The following is a 20,282-nucleotide window of genomic DNA, read 5'->3' as shown; positions in this document are numbered from 1 at the left end:
AAACTACTAGTTGTCATAAATGGCTCATAGTCCAGCCTTCCAGCGAAGACACTGAGTCTTCTGCTCACTGAGGGAAGAGTGAAAGTCACCATAGAAACAGCCACATCCCCAGCATCAAGCACCAATATTCCAATTCTAACAAGCGGTGAGATGCAGGATTACATATGAAGGGGAATTTCCCACTCTACTACCATCCTGGAAAGCTGGTGACCTTTGACCCATCACCGTTTTCTTTATAGTAGCATTCCATGGCAGGAGAGGTGGCTTGGCAATTCAGACCACGTGCTGCTCCTGCAAAACAAGCTCATTCAGTTCCTAGCACATAGGTCAGGCAGCTGTCAACCACCTGTCACTCCAGCTCTGGTGAATCCAGTGCCTGTGGGCTCCCTGAGCACCTGTATGCACATACTACACACCCCCGTGCTACACATAATTTAAAAACAAAAATTAAAAAAAAATAAATAGTATCACTTCAAGAAACAACATTGTTGAATTCCAAACAAGCGGTCTTATCATTCCTCCTGGTTGTTCTGAGACAGGCTCTGGCTCTGTATCCCAGGCCACCCTCAGGCCTTCTGTAGCCCTACCTGGTTTCAAACCCTTGCTACTCCTTCAGCATCCCCACAATTCAGATCACAACCATGCAATAAAGACCCAGGGAGATGTCATCCAACCTCATTTCTAACAGAAAAGCAAATGAAAGAGATAGATAAAGACACCAAATCACACAGGAGAACTCCGGAGTTATCTTTATCTGTGTTGCAAAAACAGATTTATGCATTTTGCAAACTAGAAATTTCATTTAAGATGAAATAAGAATAATTTTATCACAGTCCTGCCATGGTGGTTCACACCTGCCAGCCTAGAACTTAGGAGGTAGAGGCAGAAGGAACAGGACGTAGAAATTCGAGATTAGCCCTTTGTGTGTGTATGTACACACTTTGCATTCACTGATGTATGATACAGCTCTCAAATAAAAAACAATGAAAAACTTTGATTAAAATGTATTACTACTATTATTATCATCATTATTATTATTATTATTATTATTATTATTATTATTATTATTTAGACAGGGTGTCACTACATAGCCCTGGCTGGCCTGGAACTTAGTATATACACTAGACTGGCTTCAGACTCACACAGATCCATCTATGCCTGTTTCCAAAGTGCTGGGACTAAAGGTGTATGCTGCCATACCTAACACAAGATTTTATAAAAAGCACTGACGGCTTGGGGATTTTAGGCCAGCATGGGTGGGCTATACACAAGATTCTGTCTCAAAGAAAAAAAGAAAAGGGGGTGAGGTAAAGCACTCATGAACTTAAATAAACAATGTCTCTCTTGCCAGACACCAGTGATAAGCAAAATGTTTAACATCTGGCATGCCAAAGCATGAGTCAAAAGATGGAGGAGGGTCCCAGCAGCCATCTACAACCCACCGATAAGCCATGTGTTATTTTAGTTGCGGGGCAGTAGAGAGGCTCAGAGGTGGCAAGGACGGAGGCACAGTGGCTGAGGCGGAGCACCGGCAGCCCCCTTGGAAGCACTTCAGTGACCAGTAGTACAGCCGTTCTCATGCACCTGCTGCGCACGGGATCTGCTTCTTCACACGGATCTTAAGGGATAAAAAAAGACCGACGGTCATTAAGTCTCTTTGAATCTAACATTTGCTGGGGGGAATATGCCGCTTTTCATTTCAGTGATAGGTAGAGAGAAAGATGAAGAGGAAGAAACTTGAGAAGAATAACCAAATATTTAAATATAACAAACGTTAAAAGTACTTTCAAAATTATACAGAAGGTTATATTGTCACGCTTCAATGAAAATGGAAGCGGAAGGCTAAATTTTCACGTTGTGGTCAACTTGAGTGAATTTAAATGTATTTCCCTCTAAGTAAAGACGGCACATAGTACGTAGAGGAATAAACTTAGCCTGTCATAATGGTCCATACCCGTAATCTCAACACATAGTTATAAATTTGAGCACAGTCTGGATACACAGTGAGACCTTGTCTGGAAAACAAGCAAAATAAAACAAAAAAATCAAGAACTTGAGCTCATGTCATATTTAGGGTTTGATAATCATCTAAATGGATGGGAAATTCAAATGTCTATCTAACAAACTTATGACCTATTTTAATGAAAGAAATTATTATTGTGCTATACAAGGGTGGTATAACTATTACTACATACAAATTAAATTGTTACAAACATTTAAGAAACAGTAGCACAAATGAAAAAAACAAAAAAAAAGGAGTGTAATGCAGATCATAGGACATGGTCTCACAGAACTGCACTGTGAACTGAGAAGGAAGTGGATTTATTTTATGTGTATGGTATGTGTTCCACATGTGTGCCTGTGGAGGTCATGAAAATGGTGTCAGATCCCTGGAACCCATGTAGAGGTGGAAGAAGAAAGCAAATTACACAGAGCTGTCCTCTGATCTCTTTACGCATACCATGATATACACATATTCCCCCAATAATCATTTTTAAATGCTCAAAATCAATTTTTATTTGCTAAATCTTCCAAGTCAGATATAGTAAACTGAAGAGACGAAGAATTTCTGGTCATTGGTTATCCTTTGTTAAAAAAGTTCAAGTCACCTGTAACTTGTGTGGTGTAGAAACCATTGTAAGAGTTGTTGTTTACAACCATGCTACAGTGAAGGGCAGAGCAGGGCAGAGAAGGGGGGGTATGTTCAACAATTACAGCCAACTTCATTCATCCCAGGGCAATGTGAGAACCACCAGGACATTCTCAGGAGGGGAAAATCCTCTTGAAGAATATTAATTATGATCAAATGGAGCATTTGTGAACCTCATAAAGACTGATAGGCACACACATAGCTTCTCCTAAATACAAATAACAAAAATGTGGGCAAAGGCTAAAGATTCATGTGACTTCGGGACCTTTGGCTAAGATCAAGTGCTGAGACCATCTTAGAAAGTGTTGCTGAGAAGCTGGGCACGGACTGGCCTCCAATTCCAAAACTTAAGAAGCTGAAGCAGCAGGATTTGTATTAGTTCAATGTCAATGAAAGACACAAATCAAAACAACAAAAATGAGAAAGCAAATGGAAGAAAACTCTCCTGACTCATAGGTGAGAGTCCAGTATGCTGGCTTATTCTCACCGGGAAGACTCCTGTTTCTCAGGCCTCACGGCAGACAGCCTTGCAGGAGGAGGTCAATCTTCTAGCAACAAGCAGCGATGAAGTTACTTGAGGCACTAGGTGTGTGCCAGGTCAGGGTGCACAAGTCACCTCCTCTCACTGCCATGGATGAAGTCATGTGTCATAGGGAATGCAGGTCAGAGGTGGCGTAAATCACTCAAGAGTCACAGCTGTCGGCAGATGACTTTCTATTACAAGAACTCACTTTCAAATGAAGAGGAGGAGTGAGGCAAGGGGGAAAGTAAGGCCAAACAGGGTATTTTCATCTTGACTATGAACTATGCAATCAGCAGCTACGCTAATTTGCTTTGTAGCCATTGTACCGGGGGCACTGAAGAAGGTAACTGAAGGGTGTCCACCGTCTTTGGTAGACCCTTACTGTCCCTGCTTTTAATAAAAGATCGGTGTGAATTATTCATGATGAACAATGCTAAGGCTCAATTAAGAAGGCCATTAGGTTACTTGCTTTAGCCACAGTTGGGGATGAGGGTCTAGTGAGGTTAAGGGACGGACGTTACCCCTCTTGGTGTTCGGGAGCTGCCTGGATTCATAATCATATATTTAACATTAATCTGAGCCTTCACAGGTACTACTACATTTTTCTTTCTTGGATTCCCATTTTCCAGTACGAGCTTTGGAGCTGTTCTGCAGCTCCCCCAAGGTCGGTACCCACTTGCTATCACCGGTCCCTTTTCTTTTTCTGTTTTAGTTTTTGGATTTTCCATTCTCGTATCTTTAAGATCAGATATGTCCAACTTCCTAATGAGGCCACGGAAGGCATTTTTCATCGCTCCCGTTGCAGCATGTTTGCCATCTGACAGGTCTCTGATTCTCCCTGAAAATGTCTATCTGCATGTGGACAATACCCACCTGGTGTTCTTACATCTGTCCACCACTTGCGCATAGCCATTGTCATATTAATCATCATTAGAAAAAAAAAAATCCGGGGGCCAGTGAGATGATTCAGCTGGTAAAAGGCACTTCCCATTAAAACTGACACCAGGTTTACCCCTAGCCTTGTGGTGAAAGGAGAACTGACTCACACAGCCTGTCACATGACCTCCAGTGCATGTGCATACACACTCACACACAATGATTAAACACAAACATAATAAAAAGTCTTCATCCCCACATTGGTACTTGATTATGCTTTGAATACTGGCTTCTTCAAGTTTTATGGTATACCCTGTATTTTGTGTTGAATGACACACACACACACACACACACACACACACACAAATATTCTCAGTAAAAAGAACTGCTCTCAACAGGACTTTGATAATGCTCAACACAGACATTTTCAGAAATGTTTGCTGCAACAGGAGTACAACGCTCTGCCCTTCTCTGACCAGTTGGTCCTTTTGCGGGCCTGTACCTTGCACTATGAACCTCGCCAGTGTTGTTCATAGTCACCTCCTCTGCTGGTTGGGATTGGTTGACTTGAGTGATCTGCAGCTGGGTAGCTCTTTTCTCCAGGTTAAGGTTACGTTAGAATCTGATAAAATTATAGAAATTGCTGAGGAGGTGACATCTTTAATCCCAGTTCTGGGCAGGGTGGAAGAGCAGCATCTTTGTGAGTTCAAGTCCAGTCCAGGACTACACAGTGACGCCTAGCCTCAAAAAGAAAGAAAATCCAGATATTTAGGCTTTGTTAAATAGTTTCTTGAAGTCAGGCCTTGAAAGTCTAGTGAAATTCTCTGGCATATTTCAAAATGACCTCTTACCCTTCCCGTAGTGATGTGCAACACTATCCACTTGGCGGAGCCGGGAGAGCTGGTGGCACAGGAGAAACGAAGGGGGTCTCCCACCAACTGGATGATCTAAGAGTCTGCATTCCTTAGCAACACTAAACCTCCAGCAAGTCAATAACTGCCCATTCTGACAATAGTTCCAGAGAGTTCTTCCTGTGGATTGCTCAAACAAGCGACACTTCTCTGTATCTGCCTGCCTCTCCTGAGCACCGGGGCTATGGTTTCCTCTGATCTCCTTTCCACAGAACCAAGAGTTGTTGGTTTTCGTCTTATTCAATGTTTTACTTGTCATTGGGGTGGAGTAGTGACTTCTCCATTTCCTACACGACGGACTGCAAACAAGCAGTCTTAGTCATTTTTAAAAAATAAAAAAACCAAAACACCAACCCCTCCCCAACTTTGTAACTATAAATATTCATAGACATATAAAAACTCAATTTTTTTTACTGATTTTAAATTATTTTTATCTTTTTAAAATTATTTTTCTCTTCCTCTCCCTAAAACTATATGTCTCACGATATTGCCCTGGCTGACTAGAATTCTCTGTATAGACCAGGCTGGCCTGGAACTCACAGAGATCTACTTGCCTCTGCCTTTGTAGTACTGGCATTATCACACATGGCAAAAAAAAAATGTATTGTGAATGATGTTAAAAATTTGCACACACCTTTAGTCTCACCACTTGGGAGAAAGAAGCAGGTGGATTTCTCTGTGTTTGAGCACAGACTGGTCTACACAGTGAGTTCCAGGACAGCCAAGGCTATGGAGACAAAAATGTGCCACAAAAAAATCAAACAAAAAAGTATTCTGTGGCACTTAAAGAGATGTTTCAGCAATTATGAGCACTGGCTCTTATTCCTGAGTTTAATTCCCAGCACCTATATGGCTACTTACAACTGTCTGTAACTCCATTTCTAAGAGATCCAATCTCTCTTCTGGCCTCTGCTAGCCCAAGGCAGACATGTATTGCACCTATATACATGCAGGAAAATACTCATACACATGAGATAAAGTAATAATAAATAAGAAGGAAATATCTAAAACAAAATAAAAGGATTCTTTAGATTTATTTATTTTATTTGACAAGTATGAGTGTTTCATCTGCATCTCTGCCTATGAACTATGTGTGTGCCTAGTACCCTTGGAGGCCAGAAAAATACATCTGACCTGCTGGAACTGGTGTTATAGATGGTTGTAAGCTGCCATGTGCCATGTGGGTTCTGGGAACTGAAGCCGGGTCCTATGGAAAAGGAAATGTGCTCTTAACAGTCTTCAGATCCAGTGACTCAGTGACTGCCTCACTGGAGACAGGGCTCACACTATGTATTTCTGGCTATCCTGCAACTCACTATGTAGACCAGGCTGGCCTAAAACTCAGAGATACACCTACCTCTGCCTCCCAAGTGCTGGGATTAAAGGTGTGTACCACCACACTCAGTGAGGACTGCTTGCCAATGACAAGGACAAGCTGGCTGAAAGATACATATCTTGTCATATGAGTGGATGCCAAGAGATACCAGAGACTGCCATCTCTCCTAGTCCCAAAATTAGCAGACAGAGCCTTGGAAGGCAGGAATCAACTGGTGATCTCAGCAGTGTTTATTTTACAAGAGACCTGACCTCCCCTCTGCTTATAGTTAGGTTATGTAAAACTCAAATGGGATGCTGTGAGTCAGATTTATATTTTGAAGACATTGCAAAGACCTTTTAAGCACACAGATGTAATTGGAATATTGTAACATTCTAAGGACATATTAAAAGAATACAGTTGCCATTGTGAAGAGTACTTTAGATACAAATGTTTCCTTTGCTCCAAAACCTAACTTCAGTTGCATGAACAGCATGGATACTTTAGAAATCAGTGTACAGTGTGAAGAACTTTAACAAACAGGAAGATTCAATTCAGGGGTGGGAGGTGGGGTGTTAACGCACAATTAGTAAATTACAAGAAGATAAGAAAAATAGGTAAAGAAATAAAGTGATAACAGAAGAAAAATTCCTTGAAATGAGTGAAAGTCTCCTGTTTTAAGATTGTATAGAGTCAGGGTAATCCGAACATTTGTGGAGAGGCACAGGAAGGCAAATCTCTGTAAACTACATAGTGAGAGCCTGCCTGGAAAAACAACAAGACTGTACATGATCACAGCATAAAGAATATTTTAAGTTATACCTAAATACGTTGTAATGAGATTCTGGAGTTAAAGAGTTAAGTTTCGTAAGATGCAGTTGGATGTTTAAAATGTTGACATCAAAGATTGCATAAGCAATACTAGATGGTTAGTAGTCTAGTCATGTCTCCTAAATTTGCAGTGAAAATGCTTCCAAACTTCCAGGTGTGGTAGTGCATGTCTGCAGTCCCTGCCTGGTAGCCTGAGGCAGGAGGATCTCGAATTTTAGAGCAGTCTGCACTACACAGTAAGACTCTGTCTCTAAAAAGTAAATTTTTAACTTACTCCAAATGAGTTTTTAAAACACCTGCCAATTAAACATGCAGGGAATTGTAAAGCATTGCCAACAGCCTGTGTTCCCAGGATCTCTTGAACTCCCATAAGGCTTAGAGGCGTAGACTGGTGTGAAAAAGTGAATATGAGAGTGCACTGTGAGTGAGCCCAAGGAGGACAATGCTGAACAGAAACTGCGTGTGTAACAAGAGAAGATGAGACCTATGGAAATGCACTTCATATCCAAAACCTCTGACCCCCATGAGTGCCAGCACTCCAATGCGTAGACCCACACACAGACACACACTCAAGAATAGAGACAATTATTTCAAAAAGAACAAAAAAGGCAATTAGAATTTCCAAGAAAAGAAATGAATGTTAATAGGGAAATCTGAGAAGCTCAAGGAATTTAAAGAATATAAGAAAACAAAATTTACTTAAATTGAGCTTTACACATTACACCCGAAGCAAGCTGAATTCTGTGTCAGGATTGCTCTGTCCTGCTGTGCACATTTGCCACACCTTGCGCTGAGTTCTGGACATCACAACCACGGCACTAAGTGATGTACTATTTTCAGGCAGTAATGAGAAACAAAACACAAGAAAGCTAGCTATAAATGCACACTACAATATCAGTTTTTTGTGTGTGTGTCTTGGGTCAAACTGAAGCAAGTCTTGCTTATGCTTGCAGGTGTGTGAGCTAGATCCTCTGCCCTGAAAATATAGAAGTTATGAATTTACAATAAGGAAAAATAGCATAGAAAACAGAAAATTGGGGGCTGGTGACATACTTTCCCTTACACGTTATGTAAACAAATATAGAAAAGTTTTATGGTAGAAGGCAGGGAAGAAAAAAACGGATATGAGAAATACTGTGTTTCACATCTTACATACTGGGGCGGGGTCAGGGAGGTCAATATGGCATCGTTTAATTTTAAAAATTAAATGTTCTGTGGTAAGGAAGAAGAATAAAAGTCATACTTTTTTTTTTCAAGATGGATTTTTCTGCTTAGTTCTGGCTGTCCTGGAACTTGCTCTGTAGACCGGGCTGACCTCGAATTCACAGAGATCCTGCCTCTACGTCTCCAACTGGCTAGGATTAAAGGCATGTGCCACTACCATCCGGCAAAAACATACTTCTACACTTAAAATCAAGAGTATCAGAGGTTCAAAGTCTCCCTCCAATATCTAGCAAGTTTTAGGGTAGCCTGGGCCACATAACAAACAACAACAATAACAAACCCGGATGCTTGGTGCGTTGGTACATACCTTTAATCCTAGCACTGGAAGGACAGAGGCTGGCCTCAAATTCTCCATTAAATGACCCTGACTTGTAAATCTTCCTGGCTGTACCTACCAAGTGCTGGAACCCACCCCACACACTCCTTAGTGACACTAGTTTTCATGTTATGCATGCTATCATTTAATATTTCTAAAGCCAAGCTTATTTCCATGTAACCAATAAGAATAGTAGAGGACGCTCACAAACAGGTAACAGCAGGAGCTAGTTTATCTGACTGCAGCAGTCCCTGGTGGAAATGGTTCTCCATCTCTTTAGACGCCACTGTGTGCCTCACTGTGCACTCTTCGTCAGGTTGGATGCTGAGAACGTTATGTCAAGTTCAGTTCTAAGGATCACTCAGGCAATAGAGGAATCACCCTTCTAGGTAATGATTGGAAAACAGCCCAGGAAAGTCCGCAGATGCCTAGTCTATGAATCTCAACTGCTATCCAGTAACTAAGTGAGGATTCAAAACACAGATTCTTGCCCACTCCACAGAAGCAAAGAGGAAGGTCATTTTTTTCATGATACTGATAAATCCTTCACATATACTTGAAGAGTAAAACAGCATTCATTCAACCACTGAAACTTTACAAAGTAAAGTGTGGGCTGGTTCATTTGAGATCCCATCAGCTCCTTTAGCATCATTATTAGAATGTTAAGCTGTGCCCATCCTGCAGATGGGGAAGCAGGTCTAGAAAGGATGAAGCGGCCTGGCAAAGGCATACGACATACCTGGGGACAAGGGAAGCTAGGACTTGAGATTTTTCCTATGGCATGATATAACTTAAATATGGAATCTGAGAAAATAGAAATCACCAGAATAGAAAATGGTTCACGTGGCCTGCATTTGAAATAAACATCGCCTCTGAAGCAACTTCATGGAACAGACTTTCCCTTACGTTCTTCCCCTTTCTCAGATCAATGCGACAAACAGCTTAGTGTCTCTAAAGCCTTCTCTATCTGATCACAATGCACAACGCTGTGTATTATATTAACTATGTTTTTCCAAATCTAATAAATGATTTAAAATTGGACTGAGGTGGTTAAAGTCCAAGAGGCAATTATATAAGTACTTGGAAAGACATTGAATGTACACACTTGCACATGAAATATGAAACTGTATTTAGAACATAGGATGGGGCTCAGAGGTAAAGTGATAGCGCTACACCTACAAAATAGTCACAACAAAAGCAGCGGAAAGCAAATCCCAAACAAACCCACGGAATTAAACCTATAGTTTAGAAGAATTATTAAAAATGCAAAGAAAGGGAGAAGAAAAGGAATCTTTGACGTTTTTTACAAGCAGGAATCAGTTTACAGTCAATTTTGAAGTTTCCATAGCTTGTGACTGTGTTTATTATTCAATGAAAACTATTAGCGTCGTTATTTCTGCATGTTTGCCTCTCACCCGGCTCAGCGCTTTCCTATGCTCAACACTTGCTGGCACCCAGTTGAATATACACAAGCGCTTCGTTATTAAACTGCATGCAAAATTATCTCTCACTTTGCTCTCTCCTGTCATGAGTGTACCAGATGATTTAGGCTGGCACAGTGGCCCATGCCTGTTATTCCAGCACGATGAAAGGCGAGGCAGGGGAACTGCCACAAGTTTGAGGCCAGTCTAATGTGTCAGATAAGAAGGGGTTTTTTCATTGTATTCATCCCACTGCTAAGCAATGCTCCTCTGTACAAACGCATTCAGTACTTCTGGGAAATATCCATGCATACACTAGGAGCTGTATTTGTCGAGCAGCAAGCAGAAAGAATGGGTGAGAAATACTTTTCAAATGAGAGACGATGCAGCCCTAACTCCAAGGCAGTTAGTTTCCTCCCACTACTACAGACAGTAGTTAACTTTGCCAACTTACCCATTTTAAAGAGTGAGCTGGCTTTAGGACTGCCTCCTCTCCAGCGTTTGCATGCAAAAATCCTTATCAGAGTTAAAAGTTGCCACTATTTTTCAATTTTTTCCAAAGATTTCCTTTCAGGTGGTACATCTATTCTAAAATGAACAAAGGGCTCCTTCAGGCATCCATCTTATTTCTCTTCCAGCCAAGTTTACTACATATGCAGGGCTTTCTTATTCTGTACCAATATTCCAGGAGATTGTTAAATAAATAGTTTGTGAGGTGCAGCCATATCCCATCATTAATGCTAGGCTTCAGAATTCTGGGACAGTCTATAAACATTAAATCCATGTGTGATTGACCACGTGGGATGAAGTGAGAATAACCTGGAGCTATCTGGATCCAGGCATCACTTCTTAACACTGCAGGCCTTTGCACGTGCTGTGTGTGTGTGTGTGTGTGTGTGTTCCACACAGTGAGTTCTAGGACAACCTGAGCTACATTGTGAATCGGTGTCTCAGAAAGCAAGCAGTCATTCAAACCAGCTCATTTTCTACCTGCTGCATCTAAGCTGTTAGCACAACTTCCACTTTCAGAGGGTGTGACAGCAGGGAAACCAGGGATGGATAAAATATAAACACAACTGGCAACTTGCTCATAATTTACATAGCAGAACCAGCCTGCTCACAACTATAACACAATCACACACACACAAGAGCAGACATTTAAATTCATGATGTTTTGTTTCACTGAAGACTCTACGGATAATACAAATGTAAATCCGCAGAAATCAGCTAGGGAAAGGAGGAACTAAGTACCTAGTGAAAGCTTAATTACTGTTGTGTTAGCCCCTGGGTGAGGAGGATGCTGGGATGTGGCAGTCATAAGGGTGGATTTCGGATCCGGGTGCCTGGGTGGGAAATATCAACTTTCTCTGGCCATAGTTCCTACTCTGAGGAGTTAGATCACGGATTCACTTCTCAAGATCTCAAATTGAATATAAACTTTTTCTAAATGAATTTTTCTTTTCTTTTTTAAAACTGAAAATATTTTTTTCCATACAATATATTCTGATTGTATATAATATACTATGATTCCATATAATATGATTTTCCTTTTCTAAGCTCCTCTCAGAAACTTATTTTTTTTAACCACTGTTTATTATCATTTTAGAGGTATTTGTAAGAGTGGATGAAACTTCATGCACTGGGAACCATAAATGACAGAACCAAGGCATTGTCTAGCAAAACAAACAAACAAAAAGGCTAGCATGACCTGCTCCGGCAAGCGACCAGAGACAAAAAAAAAAAAAATGATTAACCTAACCCTGTTCACAGGCTGGGCCTGGCTTTGCTTAAGTAGACTTTGCATTGGGCAGGCCTCAGGGAAACACCTTGATCCTGGGGTCATGACCAGGTCAGAAACAGACAGGGGATTTGTGACTATTAATTAAGGGGGTGGGTACCTGGCTCCAGACACACAAAGGGTCCTCCCTCCCAGGGTTGCAAAAGTGTTTGCAAATAAAGCTACCAAGCACCAGACAGCCAGGCTGCGCAAGGAAGTGTCAGGGTCCTGTGGGAAAGAACACTTGAATGTTTCAGTTGCACACAGAAACTTTGTCAGCCCTAACAACATGCAAGTGGATGACAAGGAACCTCTCTAACAAGGATTTAGTTGATCTTTAGTCTTTCCTGTGTGTTTATATCACTTCCAAACAAAATATACTGGGGCTGGAGAGATGGCTCAGCGGTGAAGAGCGCTAACTGCTCTTCCAGGGGACTGGGGTTCAACCCCGCATCCACATGTCACCTCACAATTATCTGTAACTCAAGTTCTAGCGGGTCGGACACCCTCTTTTGGCACCAGGCTTGCACATGGTGCACATATATTCATGCAAGATAAACGCTTAAAACATAAAATAAAACCAAATCTTAAATTTTAATTTTGGTTGTGAGCCTAACCTTTAATGACTGAGTCATTTCTCTAGTCCAAATCTTAAATTTTAAAAATGATATAGCCTGTATCTCTTAACACTAGAAATATAATGCCCTTGGTAAGATGATCTGAAATTTTATGTGGGAAAAAAATCTAATGCACATATTATTTTCACTTGAAAAAAGAATGGCTTACAAAGAGAAAGAGATGCCTTTAAGCTGCAGAAAGTTTAGTTCCCAAAGTTAAGGATCAGTTTTCAGTAGTAATCAAACCCAAGCCACTGCCACTGACTGATAAGGGGCATCACCAGCCATGCCATTGGTAAGGGGAGCCATACACAGAAATGTTTACTGGCTTTGTTTTCTACAAGTGTTTCCCCATGAATTAGAGATTTCTAAATGAAATAGTCTTCCTTAAATGCCAACCTACACATAATGTAATGTCACAAGACAAAACTGACCATTTAGGTGACATCAGAATCAAGCCAAGCAGAATCTGGCCTGGAGAGTTGGCTCCATAGTTAAGGGCCCTTCTTGTTGCTGTCAAAGACCTGGGTTTGGTTCCCAGCAACCACATGGAGGCTTACTGTCTCCTCGGGCACCAAGCACACTCATGGTGCACAGATGCAGTCACATAAAATAATAAAAAGAAATCTGTAGAAAACAAACTTAAAATACAAGCAGAATTTTTTTTCCCCTAGGTCATATATCTAAGCTTTTACTAAAAGAAAAAATTATGTGTTAAGTGTTTTTTAAGTTGGGGGGATGTTTTCTTCCCTCATATCTGAAAGGTATTTACTCATGGTATTTTTCTTTTCATGATTTTTTTAAATAAATGAGTCATGTGCACGTTTTTAATAGTTTAATTTTATTTTATTTGCACTGATGTTTTGCCTGCATGTATGTGTGAGGGTGTCAGATCTTGGAGTTACAGACAGTTGTGAGCTGTCATGTGGGTGCTGGGAATTGAACTCTGGTCCTCTGGAAGAGCAGTCAGTGCTCTTAACCACTGAGCCATCTCTCCAGCCATCCTTTCATCAGTTTTAACATAGGAATGTAAGCGACGTAACATCCACTTTAAGATTCTTGCCTGAACCTGACAGTTGATTGGCCACTTTATTTGCAGAAACGGTTACTCATTCTAACGGATGCAATAAAGCAAACAAAAGGCCAACATCCTGTACTAGTCACAGGTCAGTGAAAAGGGAGCCTTTTAAATGCAAAAGTCATGAAAGGCACAAGGAATTTGAGGTCATGCTACAGCCAATATTAAGATTCTGAAACTTCAGGGACTTTGTGCAACAGTGGAGACATGCGGAAAGAACAGATGGACGAAAAGCAAAGGGGCAGGAGTGGGCCAGTGTGCTGAGGACAGAGAGCATCTGTGGTGGGAATGGGCCAGACCAGGCCGGTGTGCTGAGGACAGAGAGCATCTGTGGTGGGAATGGGCCGGACCAGGCCGGTGTGCTGACAGAACCCAGCTGTGGCTGGCATCACTGTCTACCTTAGAGGACTAAGGTCTTGTTCTAACGGATGACCTTCTAATCACAGACAGGGAAGAAAGAGAGACGAGTAACTCAGATACCATTTCACACCCCCTGGTTTCCATTATCATTAGTTAAGTCATTGTTTTGTTTTGTTTTGTTTTGTTTTGTTTTGTTGTAAGACAAAACACAAATTTCAGGAGAAAAATACTAAAATTAAAAAAAAAAACACTTGAGAGTTCCGTGGATAGTTTCCATCAAAGTGTAGTATTTTGTAATTAAAGTAGGTACTTTGATAAAGTATATTTTAGCAATGCCCATGAAGCCGTGACAATGACGATTCCTGTGGCTGAGGTACTCACAGAACAAACTGTGGTACCCCAGGACAGTCAGAGTAGCGCAATCCAACGCACTGCCTGGGATACCGCCACCGGTGCGAGGCCACAGCGGCATTCTCTGAAGAGACTAGTACATCAGCAAAAATAAGGGCACGTTGTTTTCTTTTAAATAGGTTTTGTTTTTCACAGAAATGATTTATAAAAGTAAGTTTAAAATATCAACAACAGGGACTGAAGAAATGGCTCGTCAGTGAAGAACCCCTGCTTCTCTTGTAGAGGACCTAGGTTCAGTACACAGCACCCACATGGTGGCTCCCAATTGTCTGGTATTCTAGTTCCAGGAGATCTGATGCCCTCTTCTGACCTCCACAGACGTCAGACACACGAGGTCCTCAGACACACATGCAGGCAGAACACTCCTACACATAAAATGTATCTTTTTGAAAAATCAACAACAGATGTAGTCAATCTGACAGTCAGAGTTCAAGGTGAAATAGAGAATAATGGTACATGCTTATAATCCTAGCACTTGGGCAGCTGAGGCAGGAATTTTTATTTCAAGGCTAGCATAAGTAGACATTGTCTCAAGGTTGGGGAAGAGAGAGGAATGCCAAGGCCATCTTGTGCTACGTCAAGTTTTAGGTCAACCTGGGCTACACAGTAAGATAAAAAAAATCATGAATAGTCATACTTTGCATGGGAGAAAAATAAATTTTTGGAAGTTCGTAAAAGTAAAATGGAGTACTAAAAAGTGGTGAATAGCTAAAAACTACAATGATTGAACTATAAAAATCTACTGTCAGTAAAGTGATTCTCAAAGTCCTAAGACTTTGAGTTGGGTGCAGTGGTAATGCCTTGATTGTACCCTAGCACCTGAGAGACAGAGGCAGGTGGATTTCTCTGAGTCTGAAGCCAGCACTGTCTACATGGTGAGATCCTGTCTTGAAAAGAAATCAATCTTTAGAAACTGACTATGGTCTCTAATGTCCTTCTGCTTTCAGGTAGATAAGACACAAAAATTGTTGAGTAATTTGTTACTAAAATATTCAATATAGAAATTTCATTTGGCACCTCACTATGCATTCAGCATCCATCTGTTTAAACACCGATGGCCATTTTTACAGACAGTCCTTTCACTATTTCTTAGGTTCCATCTCCTTAACTAGCTACAAAAGGCTACATAACTGGGTGTATTTTGCTAAACTATAGCAGTACGACACATGCACAATGGAGCAGCATGCCTAGCTTCTCTGGACTCAGGATTATGTGATAAAATGGCATGGAACTAAGTATACACAGGGATGAATGAGGAAAACCAAACTGGAGAAAGTCAAATAAGACAGGCAGACAGGCAGACAAGCAGACACGCATTGCCGCACACACCTGTAGCCAAATCAAACAGAAGGCTGAAGTAGAAGAGAACCAAGTTCTAGACCATCCTGGACTACTTAGTAGATCCCTGTCTAAGAGAGAGAGAGAGAGAGAGAGAGAGAGAGAGAGAGAGAGAGAGAGAGAGACAGATAGACAGACAGACAGACAGACAGACTTGGATTGATAGATTATGCCTGCAATCACAAGGCAGGGGAATCGCCTTGAGTTTGATGCCAGGTTGGGGTACATCCCATGGCTCGATCTGGAAACAACAAAGTCCAAAGAAGCAAACCACTATCTCTCAGTGGGAAAATGGTTACTTTGCTTGTTTGAGACCCTGAGTTTGACCCTCAACACACACACACACACACACACACACACACACACACACACACACACCCAACACAAGCAAGAGCTGAATCAATACTGGCTTCCTATACAGAAGTTGTGCAAAATGTTACCACTAGAGGAGACCAGGGGGTATATACAGACTCTGTCTACATTATTTCATATTACTACATAGATTGATTCTACAACTATTTGAATAAAAGTTTCAATTAAAACGTGTAATTCCAGTATAAATGTAATAAAAGCCACTAAATCCAGCGTTGAGGACGGGTGACTTTGGGAGGAGCCATCACCATTTCCTATAGAAATGACACAAAGGAGCAATAGCATCACTAGCTACCACTATGCCCATCATCAAGGCCTCTTACATTGTTTTCCTGTTACTCTTTGACTACAGGTGACACATGTTCTAGTTTCTAAAAAACGTTTTTACTAGCTTCTGCTAGTGAATAAAAACATACAGAAATTAGCAAGCTCTCAACTGACAGAAAGAAATCTAATTTAAAAGAAACACTTGCAGTATTTTTGGTACAACAACAAATTTATGCCCTAAATTGTTCCTCAAAAATAATTCAGCTCAGTTTATTTATCTCTAATTTTAATTCTCAGACTATTTAGAGTGTGATCAATTTGGAACAACAATCTTTAGTGAGCACAAAGCGCCGAGTTCTAGGTTCTTAGGCATGATACGGCACTGTGTAACCTCAGCAATCAGAGAGGATTGCAGCAAGTCTGGGCCAGCCCGGGGTTACACAGTAATCACCAGGCATTCCAAGGCTCCATAGCAAGACCTGTCTCCAACCAGAGCCGATGGTCCAAAAGTTAAGAGCACTGCTCTTCCAGGACCTGGACACAGTTCCCAGCATTCACTTAGTGGATTAAGAACCTTCTGTAACTCCAGTTCCAAGGGATCCGCTGATGCCCTCTTCTGGCCCCCTTCTGGCACTGCAGGGACACAGTGCAATATATGTAGACAAATACATATAAAAAACAAACAAAATAAAGGTGTGCATCACCATGTCCAGCCTAAGATTTACTTATTTTTATATGTGTGTGTTCAAGTGTCTGCAGAGGTTGAAGTAGGGTGTTGGAATCCTTGGATCTGTAGTTAAAGGCATTTGTAAGCCACCCAACAAGGAGGCTAGGATTCAAACCCCAGTCCTCATGATTGAGCAAAGAGTTCTCAACTGCTGAGCTATCTTTCCAACCCCTTAAATACCTATTACAAGAAATAGGAGAAAGTCAGAAATGAGAATTCACTACATTGGAAAGGGCAATTTACACTCATTTTTTTTTTCTTTTTTTAAAAAAAGATGATATGTCTATCTTAAGCCTGGAATTTTCTGCAATGTCCACTCTATAGTCAGACTATGTTTGGGAATGAGCAAGTGTACAGTGCACATATTTCTTCCTGCTTGTGATCATTGTGATACACATGCTCTGATTGTACTTCCTCCCCTGCTGGTGCCCTACACACGCCAACAGATGTACTGCAAAGCCTCACTCAGGAATATCACCGTAGTCACTGGGTTTTGGCAGTAAACTCTAAGAGAAACCAGAGCACTAGACCCATGGAAATACTGTGTGTTTGGCAACAGACACTGTGGTTGTGTTCTTCAGCACAGTTTCCAGGATAACCACCAGCTCTGCTTGGCAACTGGACTCTCCCACAACGAAGGCTCCAACTGTAAAGTTGGCTTAGGAGACATTTCCTGCTGCTGAGTTTGGTACGGTTGCTGCCCCCAGGAATTACTAGTCAGTGGTGGCATAATCCTAGAAAAAGTATGTTTTTAATGAATCGATGCTATCCCATTCAAGGATATCCCATTCGTGTCTTCTAGCAATAAGCTATATAAGACTATGAAATTTGGGGATGGAGAAATGGCTCAGTAGTTCAGAACACTCACTGTTCTTGGCAGAGGATCTGAGTTTCAAACAGCACCCACATAGCAGCTCACAACTACCTAGCCCCAGATGCAGGGAATCCGATATCCTCTTCTGGTACTCAAAGGCACCAAGCCTGCATACAGGGCACATGCATACACGCAGGCAAACACGCATACACCCAAAACAGCAATCCTTAAAATAACAATTGAAAAGTTAGAAGCAATTATAGCATAAATATCAGATCTAATAGAAAATACCAGATATCCTAAAACACTGACATTTCATATCAAATACTATCACTTCTTTTTCTGAGATGTTTCATTTTATAGCCTAAAGTGGTTCAAAATTTTTAGCAATCTTCCTGCTTTGGCCTGTCAAGTGCGAAGATTACAGACTTGACACACCATGCTCAGCTCAACACATTTTCTAAGACACTCTATTTGATGATTTCATAAAAGTTGACTAATTTGCTTAGGTAATGATGGAAAATAGACTTTCTTTCAGATGTGTCTATGATTCATGAAAAGAGTTTCCAAATGAAGCTGGCAAACAAGAAAATAGTGGCACATGGCTCACACCGGGGTCTGGGTGGAGCTCAGAGTCATTGATAGGGAATTTCTAGCTTCAACAAGTGAAACCAAAATGAAACACACATGCAGCAGCCCATCAGGACATGGAAGTCATCGTAAGAAGCCCAAAGCAAGTGTGCACACTTGCTCTGGAAGTGATGGTGATGCCAGTATGCAGGGCCATATGTGGCCACCTGGAAACCATACCATCCTCCCAGTTCCTGGCACAGACCGAATAGCAATAAATCTACTGAAAGCCTTAAAACTGTTTGACAAAGAAGTGAATTTAAACACAGCGAAGTCTCATTCCAAGTTATTCAGTAGTTCAAAAGACAAATAGACAAAACAATGCATTTTGTAAAACCTACCAATCTTGTTGTTGTTTAATACTTTTTTTCTAAAGTAAAATGAACTAAGTCAGCTAGCTCTTAAGACCTTTTAGAACACCTAGGTGGTACCACACATGATGTATGAAAGGTTATGGGAGACTCTTCATCCTGTGTTTGCTTGAAGAGTTTCTCTAAGAAATGAGAAAGTGCTATTTTTATACAGTGTTCAATAATATACACATTTTCACTTTTAAAATAACAATAATCAAGCAGCTCTTTTCAGCATGAAACCAAGATGCACAAAATAACAAGATGCTAAATTTCATGACAGGAAAGACTAGGCCTCTATGACAACATAAAAAAATAAGCCAACTTAAATATTTTTATTTATTAGGACTGCAAATACTCTTAGGTAGTTAAGGACACAAAAGATCACAAATCTGAAAACTTGCCCCCAAAGAAGTCACAAACACACTAGTCTACTAGTCAAACAAATTACTCTTTTGGAATTCTAGATTGCTGGCATAACTAATTGACCATAGTTTTCTCAACCAACAATAAGACAAAAAAAAAAAACCAAAAACCTATGTTTTCTTTATTACTTTAGGACAAATCAGAACCAATGAAGTGTTTCTGTTCAGGGATGAGTAATGTCTCTTCCTTCTGGTCATGTGGATGAGCCCCTAGGAGCAAGCTTAAAGCAAGCTTAGCTGTGTTACTGAAAACCAAAACAGAAAGACTTGTGAAGTGAATTACTCGCCTTGAGCAGGTTTGGAGATTTGACTGGTGCAGCGAAGTGCCTTTCCCTCTCCCTTGCAGTTAAATCTACCCCCGCCCATCTTAAGTTTATCTCCTGTCCTTTAGAAACACTCTACTGCCTAATAACATTTTTAAAAATTAATATTTGTGTTGTAATTTGTACTGCATTCAAAATGCATTACGAAACACACATAGAAACAGATGAATTTAACTCCCCTTCAGTATTTCAACTTACCATTAAAATGCAAATGCAATGATTTCATTAGCCAGGCAACAATACCCACAGACTTAAATCAAACCAATATATTTTCCCCGTGAATCCCAACTTTCCCTAACATACAATCTTATTCTTATGAGTATTTCTGTGTATGGATTTTGTCACTGTAATCCTTAATTAGAGCAAAAGTTCGTCGTGTGACTTGTGATTGTTTTGTAAGTCCACGGAAGTATTCTGCTCCCCCTGATAGGCAAACACCAACCAAAACATTTCCCTAAATTTTAAGCAAACAACTTGGGGGAAACAAAACAAAACCCCAAACCAAACGATTTCAATTCCAAATCATTAAACGGGAGAAAGAAAAATCTCTCAAAGCACTCAAAAGTCTAGCATGAAGGCATTAACCAGCAAGTAGTACGTCTTTTTAACTCGACCTTCCCAGGAGTCTGCCCAGGCCACACTTGGTCTGGCCCTAGTGTAGAAAACTCTCCATAGAAACCCCATTAGCTTTCTACCAGTAAGCAAGCAGTTCTGGTGGAGAGAATC

The 20,282-nt window shown here is 40.8% G+C and overlaps 1 protein-coding gene across 3 annotated transcripts in view; it reads right to left on the bottom strand.

Annotated features, from left to right (window-relative positions):
• Tet2 (tet methylcytosine dioxygenase 2) overlaps positions 1–20,282 on the bottom strand; it is an 84,512-nt gene that overhangs the window by 62,903 nt on the left and 1,327 nt on the right. Inside the window, exon 2 of one of the 3 annotated variants that reach the window (XM_048456760.3) lies at positions 1,443–1,618. The exons of the other annotated variants lie outside the window; for them this stretch is intronic. The gene's annotated coding sequence lies outside the window, so the exon portion shown is untranslated. The remainder of the gene's footprint in view (positions 1–1,442; positions 1,619–20,282) is intronic. 3 annotated transcript variants of the gene reach the window in all.

Source organism: Myodes glareolus, chromosome 17, assembly GCF_982192425.1.
Source record: "Myodes glareolus chromosome 17, mMyoGla1.1, whole genome shotgun sequence".
In the NCBI taxonomy this organism is placed as follows: domain Eukaryota; kingdom Metazoa; phylum Chordata; class Mammalia; order Rodentia; family Cricetidae; genus Myodes; species Myodes glareolus.
This window is presented reverse-complemented; position numbering and strand designations above follow the sequence as displayed.